We start from the raw sequence: 12,777 nt of genomic DNA on the forward strand, positions 1-12,777 counted from the left end.
GCACGAAAATGTTCACGATTTAATTAAATTTTTTGAGCGAGATGAATCTTTTAAGTTACTGTAAACAACACAAATAGCGCTCGTATGTCAAAACGTTCTGAGTACGTATAACCTCAAAAATGTCAAGCTTTACAATAGAGCTGTCAGTAGGCAGATTGCAACACAAGGGTTGTCCAATCCCAATATATAAAAGGCAACCCTCGTAGGTCTTAAAATTCACTAATGGTTATATAGAATTTGTTTATTTTTCTCAGTGAATATTGCTTTCCATTTATAGGAAAAAAATTCCACCATGCAAATGTCACACTTTCAAATATCTTCCTAATAAGGTGAATTGTTACTTTATTACCTTTACAAGGTTCGGAAAAATTCTTTTAGTTTTCCAAACCAACGACAATATTACTTATTATGCTTTGAAATAAAAAAAGCATTGAAAAGCTGACAATGACTTTATAATAAAACTGTCTTGAAAAATTCATAAATTTTTATGTTTTATTTAATTTTGTGGGAAATGTTAATAATTGAGAAATTGTTTGCTTGATTGTTGCTACTGCCATTAGCTGCCTAGGCTGCATTATCGATATGATGCTTTAATGATTTAATTGAATTTCCCATTTAAGTTACTTCAGAAGTTGAGAAAATTCTGAGAAATTAAAGTGTCATAAACTATTGTGTTACAAAGCCGAACCAATTTAAATTTAAGGGTATTTCAAACGAAACCCAATAAATATCTAGGAATCGGTGATCTCAAACTCAAATCGAAACATCTTCAGCAAGGCAATGTTGTGTAATGTGCTCTTGTACCGCTTATAAACAGTATTAGGAATTTCAATGATATTTTTTTGAAAATACTCGTAATTTTGATGATTTTATTGCAATGACTGCTAGGATTTAGCGTAGCATTTCGACATCAAATGCTCATTTAAATGTGGTAAATAAACCGAAAACAATCTGAACGCATAATTAGTCGCATGCGGCTGTAAACAATGGAGTTTTTCGTTGTCAATGGAGTTGATGCACAACATCAGAGAAGGAGTCATGCCAGCATGGTGACAGCGCTTCACTCATTTCAAATGCAGTGGGAGGAGGAGATGCCATCAATTTAATTACGAGTTCATGATGCTGCTGCTTATGGTGACAATGATTCGAATGCCGAGCTAATGCTTTGTTTCAAGAGTGAGCTTCTGCATTTCCCGCTTTGCCTTTTTTATGGCAGCATTAATTTGGCCATGCTGGAGAGCAGTGTGCGTGGAAGAATTTGAATTTGCATACTGTAGGACATAAAATAACATTGAACAATTTTTGAGTGCTATCAACTCGTAAAAAATGTCACTCATATGGCTTCCCAGTGAATGCCATGATGTTCATCACATGCCCAAGTTTAGTATAAAAAAGCAGGGCGACCATAATGCTTTCTGGCCTAGCCCGAAAAGTATCACATATCTGCCATAAAAATTTTAAATATAATTCCTGGGACACATCTCTTTCTCCAGTTCGTTTTTCACAACATGATCCTTTGACACAGTTGTGTCGCGTCGGGAACTGAATATTTATGGATTTTGACTGCCAAACCATTTTAGACATCATCGTCGTCGAAACCGCAGACTATTAGAATCGCTGTCTCGTAACTTTATTTGAAAAGGGGGGAATGGAATGGCTGGATCATTTATTGGAGTTTATGGTGTTGTCCATGGAGCGAATTGTTAATTTGGGTGTTTTTTGAATATTTTTATTGCTCTTTACACACATTAAAACTTAACCCTTTGTTGCCCGCCGATGATGTTCTGGCTTAACAATCATTTTGAATTGTCTTAACTGCCACATCTGTGGGTGTAAGGGTGGACGGTAGTGTTAGTACCGCTCTGTCCGAATGTGTGCCCTACAAAACTGACTGGCTGGCGGAGGATTCCTAAACATTGCCGTTGTCCAGTCAATTGTTGCCGTTTGTCGGTCGCTAGCTGATTATTCCTCATGCAACTCGTCGTCGGCAGCGTCTATCACTACTATTAATTTACGACTTTACTGAACCGTTCCTCTTTTTGATTTTGTCTGCCATGAGTTCCCTGTCCGTTTTTATTGCTTTTTTCTCTTCTTGTTTTCTTAAGAATCTGCTTGGTCACAAGTCAAACAGCAAACTTATGCATCGCTGAAGGAAGACTTTTTGTCTGTGGGCTTGACATTGAAACGGAAAATGATATCACTGTCGATCAATGACGAAATTAAAGTACCCTTTCTTTGGAAATACTGGGTGCTATTACGACAATAAAAATGTATTCAAATCATCAAAAACAACATGAAAATTACGTTACTGTAATATAAACTAAAACAAATATATATTCAAACTAACTTGTTTTTATTTAATCAATAGACTACTCATTAGATTGTTTTATTACTTAAAACTCTGAAAAAATTAATAACAACAAAACTAATCGAAACAATTGCTTTACATCTGTTTTTATAATTTTCTTCTGGGAATGGGAATGGAGTCTTAATTTTCAAACCATGAAAATAGAAAAATACTCATGAGTCCTAACTCTACCGATTTGAATCCCAACACTTAAAATAAATTTAAAGTAAATTTGAAGAAACTTGTATTTCCTATGACTCTGAAGAATATTTGCTCCAAGAACAGTAGGATATTATTTTTACTTGGTTTTAACTATAACTCATAACATATACGGTCCTATTCAGAAAATTTTATGAAGACTTAAAATAGGTTTATTTGACAGTTCTATAAAGGAAATATGTCAAATAAACCTAATTAAAATCTTCATTAAGTTTTGTGCCAATAAACTTTAAATGTAATATTTAAATAAAAACTGTATTCCTATTTCAGCAGATTTTAATTAATTTAGTGCCCTTATCTCGCCCTTGCTTACCGAAGGCTACACGCACAAAAATAAATTATTTGACATATATAAGCTACAAACAAATCTGTTTTATGTCACTTCTTTTATGGCAAGACCTTTAGGAGCTTCATCTATGCATAGGATAGGTCTTTTTTATCGACATATCAAAAATTCTTTTTAAAAGAAAGATATTTCCGTTACAGCTTTGTTTCAAAGTATGATTCAACTGCTATGCTTAACTCTTCCGTCTCTTCCATTGCAGAGACAGTGAACATATCGCAACCACAAAACATTTTTTTTTTGCTTTGATTATTACGCAAGATATACAATAGAACATAAAGTTTTATCGAAAATATTCGAAAAGGGAAGTCTTTGATTTGTAATGTGTGAACTACGTGTTTTCATGGTGCAATATATATCTTCCGTTGTCTTTCGGCCTTGGTCCTCAAAACTTAGCTTACATGGCGCTAGAGGCATACCCACAGATTATAGTTTTACTGGAATGTGTAAGGTAGTTCTTAGTCTCCCAAGCTCGTCCGCTTTACAATTCACTGGGATATCTCTGTGGTCCGGCATCCAGGTGAATTTTAAACTGTTCAGCCATGGCTGCCTGGCTATCTGAGAAGATATTTTTGCCAACGGCCGTTTTGGCATTATGTCTTAGTCATTCCATCACTTCCTTAATTGCAAGGATCTCCGCTTGATACACACTGCAATGGTCGGGCAACCTTTTCGATATGACCAGTTCAAGATCTTTAGAGTAATCCGCACTGCCGGGAACATCGGGTATTGTATCAAGGATAACGCAGTGTTCATAGCCGCCATATGACCAAAGAGAAAGCTCTCTTAGCCTCACGGCAGTGGTCGCAGCAATTTGTTTAGTCACAATGTCCAGAGGCATTAGATATAGCAGTGCATCAGATGGTGTCGTCCTCAGTGCGGCTGTGAGACACAAACACGACATGCTTTGGATCCGATTGACTATTGAACAGTAGGTGGACTTTTGAAGCGCCGTTCCGCCGACCACAACACCATATAGCATTTTAGGTCTGACAACTGCAGTTTATTGCATGACCCGCGGTCATTATTCGTGTACCGGACCAATAATTATTCTCTTTTGTCTCTCGTAATAGGGGAAAGAGTGAGTATTTGTGCGTATAAGCTAGTGGTTTATACGCACAAATTAGTATAGACATATTCTCATACCCAAGATTTGTTCCTTTTTTATTTTAACTGGCCAAAGAGCAGTCAGTATATTGAACAGCTTGGTCGAGTACGGATGGAAAATTCGAAAAGTGACAATTTTTAAATTTTCGAGTTAAGTCCTGGTATGTCCAATGACAAAAATCATTAGAGTAATACACAAATAGCTGCCAGGTACAAAGAAACACAACAACATTTTCTAAGGCATATACATTGTTTGGTAATATTTACGCGATAGAGACTCATCCATCCAAAAGTAGGTATTCAAATGTGCGAAAACAACAACATAAGTAATTTTTTGCTTATAGCATAACGAATACAGCAGATCATAATATAAAACCATAATGGAGTTGTGCGAAAATGGGAGGCTTTTAATATAGTTGTGTATCATAACATTACAAATAAATCAAAAAAAAAAACTCGAAAAGGGAGTTTCCTACTGAAATCTGCTTATAATTGGTGAAATATTGAGTGACTTATGTTACAACATTAAATTGAACTTGGAATCCTTTTCAATAAGCACAATTTATACTAAAATTTAAAAGAATATTTATAAGCATGACATTAAATTAATTTATAAATAAAGAACAACTAGCTGAAATCCCAAATAACATATTCTATATATCAAGAATGAGAGGTATTTTCAGGGAAAAAGAAACTACTTTCATTTTTAACAAAGTCCAACGTTTTTCAGCAAAGAAGTTTACTTGGCGGATATGTATACGTGTAGATTATTCATAGACGATCTTGCCATGTCCGTCCGTCTGTTGAAATCACTCTACAGCCTTTACAAATAATACGCATATTTCAATGATGGCCTATATTTTAACATAGCACCGTCTATACCGACCCCTCGATAATAAATCTTGAGTTCATTAAAGTTTAGATAATGTTATCTCCGGACATAATGTCTGAAGTTCATAAATTCGCATTAACTATCCAGTTTCGCAGCAACAGTGAGTTGCATGGACCCTCAACATCCGAGTATGGCCCAGTTCCGAGCATGTTTGTATCTAGCTGCCATATAGGTCCATTGTTTTGTTTGAAGGCATTGAACGCACAAAAGCCGCAATTTTTAACAAGAATTTACGATACAGATCCCTATACAGTCCTTGCAGTTACCGTCAATATCAGAACTTTTTATCTGAAATTTGTAATAGCTAGACCCTCTGCAAAAGTATTGGGTCCTCGACATCCTTGATTTTATTCCACACTCTTAACGAATACACAGAAACGACAAGGAAGTTAAATAATTTTGAGATATTTCCGGCTATTTTTTCAGTAATTAACTTGGTAGTTATATTGGAAAAACCTACTAAAAATTAAGATCACCCTACCAAACTACCAAGAGAAAAAAAACATAGGAACCTACTATAAATGGCAACACTCGTTGGAACTTGTGTTAACAACATAACTCTCAAACCTTCTATGGTAAATCCATGCAAAAATCTACGAGGAATAGATTTTTTGCTAAAGTTTCAAATGACCAATCTGACCACGCAATAATATTACAATTAATACGGCCCTAAGCATCAAGCGCCTAATGCTCATTGCATTTTCATAGGCAGAAGTCAAATATGAATAATGCAATCAAATGCTTAAAACCATTGCTCGATTAACAATCTCAACTGACCTAAAACTGTAAGTATTATGGATATGTTTTTTCGCACATTTCAATCAAGATTTAATATCATTGCCGAGCATCTACCTAACTATCCAACCTTCTGTAGGGTATATGGCTAAACAAACAACAGTCTGGTATCAAGGCAATACAATGTGCAAAAAATATGCAATTCACCATAAATATTAATTGTTGTTGGTATGTTCTTTAGGACGCTTATATTTTTGGGATGTGTAAGCCGGTCATTTATCGTTTTTGTGTTTAAACTTTTGTTTTTGGTATTTTTTGCACTAAATCATTTTAATTTTGTTCAATTTATTACCAAAAAATAAAAAAAAAATCTGACTTCCAATGAATGATTTTGCTGCCATTTTGTCTCTGTTTACATTTTGCACAAATTTATGGTTATTAAGGATTGCAAAGGAATATTGATGATACCAATTGATTTCCATGGATTTCAATTGAAATTTACCTAAATCTCTATTTGAGTCCATCTGATTATAGTTGACAGTTAACAGTTTTTTTTTTTTGAAATCTAAAGGGTCACAATTCTGTTCTTATCTGGGATTAGCCTATTCGCTTGGCAAAGAGGGACCAGGGGGCTGAAAAAGTCAAGTTTACTCAGCAATTGGTATGGAGACTACACCTATTTATAGAAGTCTTTAGACTGTATTTCATACTGATAATAATAGTTGAGCCTTAACTTAAGTCGGACAGCACTCATTGATAATGAGAAGTTTGCCCTTGTTCCTTCAATTTGAACAAATTTACATTTGCACCAAATTTGAGGCGGTAGACGTTTTTCTCATGTACTTATCATTAATGTAGGGGACAGACTTGTATCATATCAGGCTGTTCGTTCTCGGTTTTTGTATTTTTCTCAGAGGAATTTTAGTTGGAAAACTATGCAAAAAAATGAGTTTTAAAACAATAAGCCAGTTTTTTCTACAACAGAAAAAATGCATGTTGCTAAGGCAAATTTTTGTGCTATAGCAGAAAAAAATCTAATTATAAGTTTTAATTCTAAGGGAATATAGCTTAAAATTTTTCTACTATTTTTTAAAATGAAATTTTTTGTTTGCTCGAGAAGGAAAATATCCCTTCTCGACCAATAGCACATGCAAGGATGCCGCAATATTCTTCAGATCCTGAAAACATGTTTGCAGACTGAGGAACGGCAGTCCAAATCTTTCAACCACAGATTGGAAGATAACTAAATTGGCTGAGACTGATGGGAACCGGAACCGTATACTACGAATACTGCATGTCTAAGTAAGTAGTAAGTAAAAACTTCTTCCCAAAGAGATGCCGCACTGCGACACGCCATTCGGACTTGGCTATAAAAAGGATGTCCCTTATCATTGAGCTTAAACTTGAATCGGACGGTACTCAATGATATGTGAGAAGTTTGTCCCTGGCAGTAAAGTACTCGTTTTTTATCGCCTTGAATGGATGATGCTGCATAAGTGCGGTTTCGTCGTGCGTTGTACAAAACGACAGTCGATCCACAAAATACTTTAGAATGACAATTGGAGTACTACTAGAATTAAGAACTCTTCTCGGGACCTTTCGGCGTCAAGACCTAAGACCTACGTGATATTTTGTACGACTGGCGGCGGAAACTTTTGAAGCGCGTGTTCAACGATTTAAAGGCGAAGATTTCTTTCTGCTGTTGAAGACTGATACGGTTCCAAAATATAATTTGGATAACAACAATCCGTGTTACAAAATAAATATTCCACGTATGCAACACTTCTTTGCTTTCTCATTTTTTTTAGTATTTTGATCCTGTCGAAAATTTGGCTCAGGGGGCTTAGCCCGCTTCCCATTCCAGGCCAGCTTCATAAAATTCTAACCATATAACTGAAATTATTTGGAACATTAAAGGGAAAGTACTTTGTGTGGCTTGTGTTTTTCATGAATTCATGCATATGGACATATAAATATACCCACCACCGTAATTTAGTCATTCCGTTTGCTACATTGATCTACGTCCCCATCAAGTATATATATATTTCATCGCCTTGACATTCTAAGTGGATCGGTTTAGATCTGTGTAAAGTGGTTCTTCGACTTAACTTCTTGAGACTTTATAAGCCGCAATTGTTAGAGATAGGTTTCTACGGCATAAATACCCAACGCTTGGGTATTTATTGAGTAAATACCCAATTAATACAGTTTTTGGGTCTATATGGCAGCTATATCCAAATATGATCCAATCTAAACCACATTTGACAGGAATGGGTAGGGGTCTACCAGAACACAATGTGCTAAATTTCATCGAATTCGTATAAAACATGGATCTTTTATGGCCTCAATACGATATATCGGGAGATCGGGCGGTCGGTCTAAGGGCAGCTATATCCAAATATAGTGCGACCTGAACCACACTTCACTGTGCCAAATTTCATCGAAATCGGATGAAAAATACCAATTTATTGCCTCAAGACTTTAAGTCAGGAGATCGGTCTATGTAGAAGCTATATATAACTAAAATCCGATTTTATGATATCAGAAGATCAGGTTTATATACAAAGAATATGAAATCATCATAAACTTGTTTGGAAAATATTTTTATACCCAAGATATCTGCAAAATTATAAATACCCAGATTTTGGGTATAAATGGGTGAATACCCAGGTATTTACCAAATTTACCGGGTAAATACCTTTTGGGTATTTACCCATCGCCCTTCTCTAGCAATTGTTGTCCCATTGAGCTGTTCTGTTACGTACTTAGTGTTCTGTTGTGACTTCCAAAAATCGTGCAAAGTATAGTTCGAATCGGTTTATTATCTGGCATAGCTTCCATATAAACCGATCTCCCCGATCTACGGCCCCTGCAGGCATCTTTTATGCCTGATTTGACTGAATTCTGGTATGCAGCGTAAAATCCATGGTGGTGGGCTTCTAAGATATGTAGATAGCCCTGCCAAACTTAATACGTTTTTACTTCTTCTGTTGTCATTATATACAAAATTTTGTATGTTCATGTGGTGTCAATAATTCTATTCACCCAAAAAATGTAATTCAAAGACTATTGACTTGTTAAATTCACATGCGTGTCACCGTTATGACCTGCAATGGGATAAAATAAGTTTTATAATTTTCCCATTGTTTAGTAATCCCTTTTCATGTGTATGATTGCGTATGAGAGGAGATTTTCGTATAAGGGGATTTTCATTTTAGATTACATTTGTTTTTCCACCTTAAGAAATCTAAACAATTATGAATTAATTAGCATTTTTGTTTATATTCATATCAGTTAGCTAATAAATCAATATATTATGATTATTTTCTATTGTTCGATGAAATTGATGCATGCATGTACACGTACTATGTGTTCATGCTTGATTGAGTGTTAGCGCGCCTGTGTTTGGGCTGGCATTTCGAGTTGTGTACTTTGTAATCCGGATTAAATAATTTTATTGAATGAGTTCGTTCATCTTTTTCAAATACATATGATTTACACCACATACAGGGTGGCTGATGAAAGCCGCTACCAAAAAAAAATGTAATAACTTTTTTTCTATTTAATAATAATAATTTAATAATTAATTTAATTAATTAATTAATTAATTTAATTAATAATAATTTAATAATTAATTTAATAATTTAATTTAACATGAATAAAAGAAAAATGTATTCCATACACCGAAAAAAAAATGTAGCAATATTCATCATTGTAGCAATATTCATCAGCCACCCTGTATGTATATCGTGTGTATGTATTTAAGCATTGTTTATTAATTTTATATAGCAAATCTATTATTTGCTTCTCCCCAGCCCCCAATACTCCTTTTCACACGTTTCGCAAAGTATTCGGGTTAATCAATATTGACAGCGAGAATAACAACACTTCAATAAGCAGAAAAATCAAACAAGAACAATTACAGAATTATGACAATCAAAGTCGGTTGATTGTTGTTGGTTATTGTCTTGTTTCTTCTTTACAACAATGGCATACAACGGCCGAGCAGTCATGGCAATTTGATAACCCTTCCTTCATTTGAATTCGAAAAACAAATAAATGTTCAAGTCAACGGTGATTGGTGAGGATGGTATTGTCGATAAGGCTGCTGCTGAAGAAGAAATTGGATTGAATTGTATGTAAAACAAATCAAACAAAAAAAAATGAAGCATGTTCGTATATTTGTGTTTGTAGGTATGCTCTTTCTTGTACGTACCTCGTCTTAGACACAGCTATAGATAAATTCATTTGAATATGGAGCAAGCAATATTAATACACCAAAAACAGAAAAAAATCCACAGTGTTGAGGGAGATGATGACGATGATAAGTGTCACTTTCCCATCGATAAGTACAACAATGCTCACAATGGTAGTCCAACAGACATCATAACGTCGAGACTGTTGAGGTCTATAATTTTAGACTCAAATGCCAATCACTTTAATGCCAATTCTACTTTTTATGAAAATTATATAATTTTAGGTGAATACTTCACTGTAATGGTAAAAGCAAGTAAAAGCGCGCTTAGTTCGGCCGGGCCGAATCTTATATATCCTTTGCCGTGGATCGCATTTGTCAAGTTCTTTGGCAGATATCTCTTTATAGACAAACAAAGGTTAATGGATAAAAGTTGCTATGTTATTTCAGCTATAACAAGTTATGAACCGATTGGGGCTATACTTAGTTTGACTGTTGGAAATCAAAGTGGAATTCATTGACTAAAATTTCAGCCAAATCGGATAATTATTGCGCCCATTAGCAGCTCAGGAAGTCAATATCCGAAATCGGTGTATATGGGAGCTATATCAAGACCATACTTGGCACAGTTGTTGGAAGTCAAAACAAAACACTTGGCGTAAAATTTCAACCAAATCGGATAAGAATAGCGCCCTCTAGAGGCTCAAGAAGCCAATATCCGAAATCGGTTTAAATGGGAGCTATATCAGGGAATGAAACGATTTCGGCTATACTTGGCACAGTTGTTGGAAGTCAAAACAAAACACTTGGTGCAAAATTTCAGCCAAATCGGAAAAGAATAGCGCCCTCTAGAGGCTCAAGAAATCAATATCCGAAATCGGTTTATATGGCAGCTATACCAAAACATATACCGATTTGACCCATTTACCGACTAATAGGAAGCATTTATGCAAAATTCCAAACACCAGCTTAACTTTTTCGAAAGTTTGCGTGCTTTCCACAGAAAGACAGACGGACATGACTAGATCGACTTAAAATGTCATAACGATCAGGAATATATATACTTTATGGAGTCTTAGACGCATATTTCGAGGTGTAACAAACGGAATTCCCTCTACGGGTGGAGGCAATAAAAAGTTGTCCAACGTAGCGCAGAGATTAGCGTATCCGCCTATGAAACTGAACTCCTGGGTTCGATTCCTGGAGAGAACATAAAAAAGTCATGGGTGGTTATCTTATCACTAATGCTGACGATATTGTGAGGTATTGACTTTTGAATGCGCTGATAGAAAAATTGATGGCAAACGTGTTTTTTTCATTACGATGCGTTTTTGAGATTGAAGCAAACCCGTATGGCATGAAACCAATACCGATTGGTATGGATAAAATATACATCGATAAGTACCATTTGGTATTAGATGTACTACCAAGCAGATATTGATCAAAATTGTTTTGATACATTCTCATTGTCACTTGAACATTCTACCCCGAAATGAACATAGTTTTACATCTTGAGCAACCTCGATTTGTTTTATTCTGATCTTTGACCATTTACGACAAGATTTATAGTATATATACCTTTCTTTGAATTTCGTATTATTTTTATTTCCACACTAAACCCACAATTTTTTTCACAAGAATTAAATTGCATGTAATTTATTTAAAACAAAAATTTTACAACGGCGGCAATAGTTTAAATACTAAGCTAAAGAAAATTTTTGACCCAATGACAAGACAATAAACATGGCGCCGTCAATTTCTAATATTTTCTTGTGTCTGTCATTAAAATTGATGCAAATAAAATAATACCAGTAGGTATTGGAAAAGAACCGCATTTTACCCATCAGTAAATAAATGCTAACTCTTGTTAGATAGACTATTATCACAAGTATGAAGGTTTATTTTACGCCTTTTTTGGCTACATAAATGATGATGTAACAGCATTTGTGACAGAATAGAGTATTAATAAGCTGTATGCTCAAGATTTTGGAGGTAATTAATAATAATCCTGTTACATTTTTTATTTAAATTTATATACCCTTATACTCTTAAATTTTCATTTTGTATATAGATTTGTCCATTGTAAATTAAAGATAAATTCAAAATTATGAAAAAACTTTCAAAAAACCATGTTTTTCTTGGTGACTAACGCCATCATTATTTTATCAATAAATGTTAAAATTGATTTCTATTTTTGGCTTTTTTAATTGGAAAAGAACTGACCTATTCTAATAGCAAATGCTTGCGAATAAGTTGTACAGGAATCTAAGGTAATTCTTGCTTTAATGAATATTTTTATTCGGGTTATTGTAAGCTGCCTGCCATTTACTCCATACAGAGCTGCAGAGCAAGTTTTCGCAATTGGTTTTTCTGGCCTAAAATGCACAAATAATATTCATCTTTTGTTTAGGATAATCATTCCTATGGCTTTATAATAGTCCAATCGATTTGGTACAAGGAAATATTTCTAGTGCTGGATTTCATTGGCATTGTTTGGGTTTGGGTGTGTGTATGCTGTGTTTGTCGCCTTTGAACATTTATTATCTCTTACAAACGTCACGTATTATATCGGTATTTACGCAACACTGATTCTGTTATTGAACTGTGTCTTTGTTGTTATGTTGATGATGGTGCGATGCTTTTTCCATTGGCGTACAGAGGCTGTTTAAAGCCGCGAAGTTAAATCTAAAGTTGATTATAAAAGGCCTTCTTGTTTCGTTAAACACGGATGCTGGGTGTTTCTTCTTCAAAAAGCCTTTTGAAATGCGTAAAACAATAAGTTGTGTTTTTGACAACAGAACTTTTCTATGCTATTATTGTTGTAGTACGTTCAATTTGCATGCGAAGGTATCGATCCTCGTAGGTAGCCATCCTATGGGTCAACATGCCATGCTCACCTATGGCTGGGTGAGCAATATTCCTCCGGTACATGAACCCGA

General features: G+C 34.9%; 1 protein-coding gene and 1 long non-coding RNA gene across 2 annotated transcripts in view; both read left to right on the forward strand.

Annotated features, from left to right (window-relative positions):
- Window positions 1–12,777, forward strand: part of LOC106092464 (tyrosine-protein kinase Dnt) — a 131,677-nt gene that overhangs the window by 15,115 nt on the left and 103,785 nt on the right. The gene's annotated exons all lie outside the window — the stretch shown is intronic.
- On the forward strand, window positions 11,995–12,567 carry LOC106092465 (uncharacterized). Its single transcript, XR_001222162.2, has 2 exons — window positions 11,995–12,108; window positions 12,177–12,567. It is a non-coding gene; the product is annotated as an uncharacterized LOC106092465 (long non-coding RNA).

Source organism: Stomoxys calcitrans, chromosome 3 (assembly GCF_963082655.1).
Source record: "Stomoxys calcitrans chromosome 3, idStoCalc2.1, whole genome shotgun sequence".
Classification (NCBI taxonomy): domain Eukaryota; kingdom Metazoa; phylum Arthropoda; class Insecta; order Diptera; family Muscidae; genus Stomoxys; species Stomoxys calcitrans.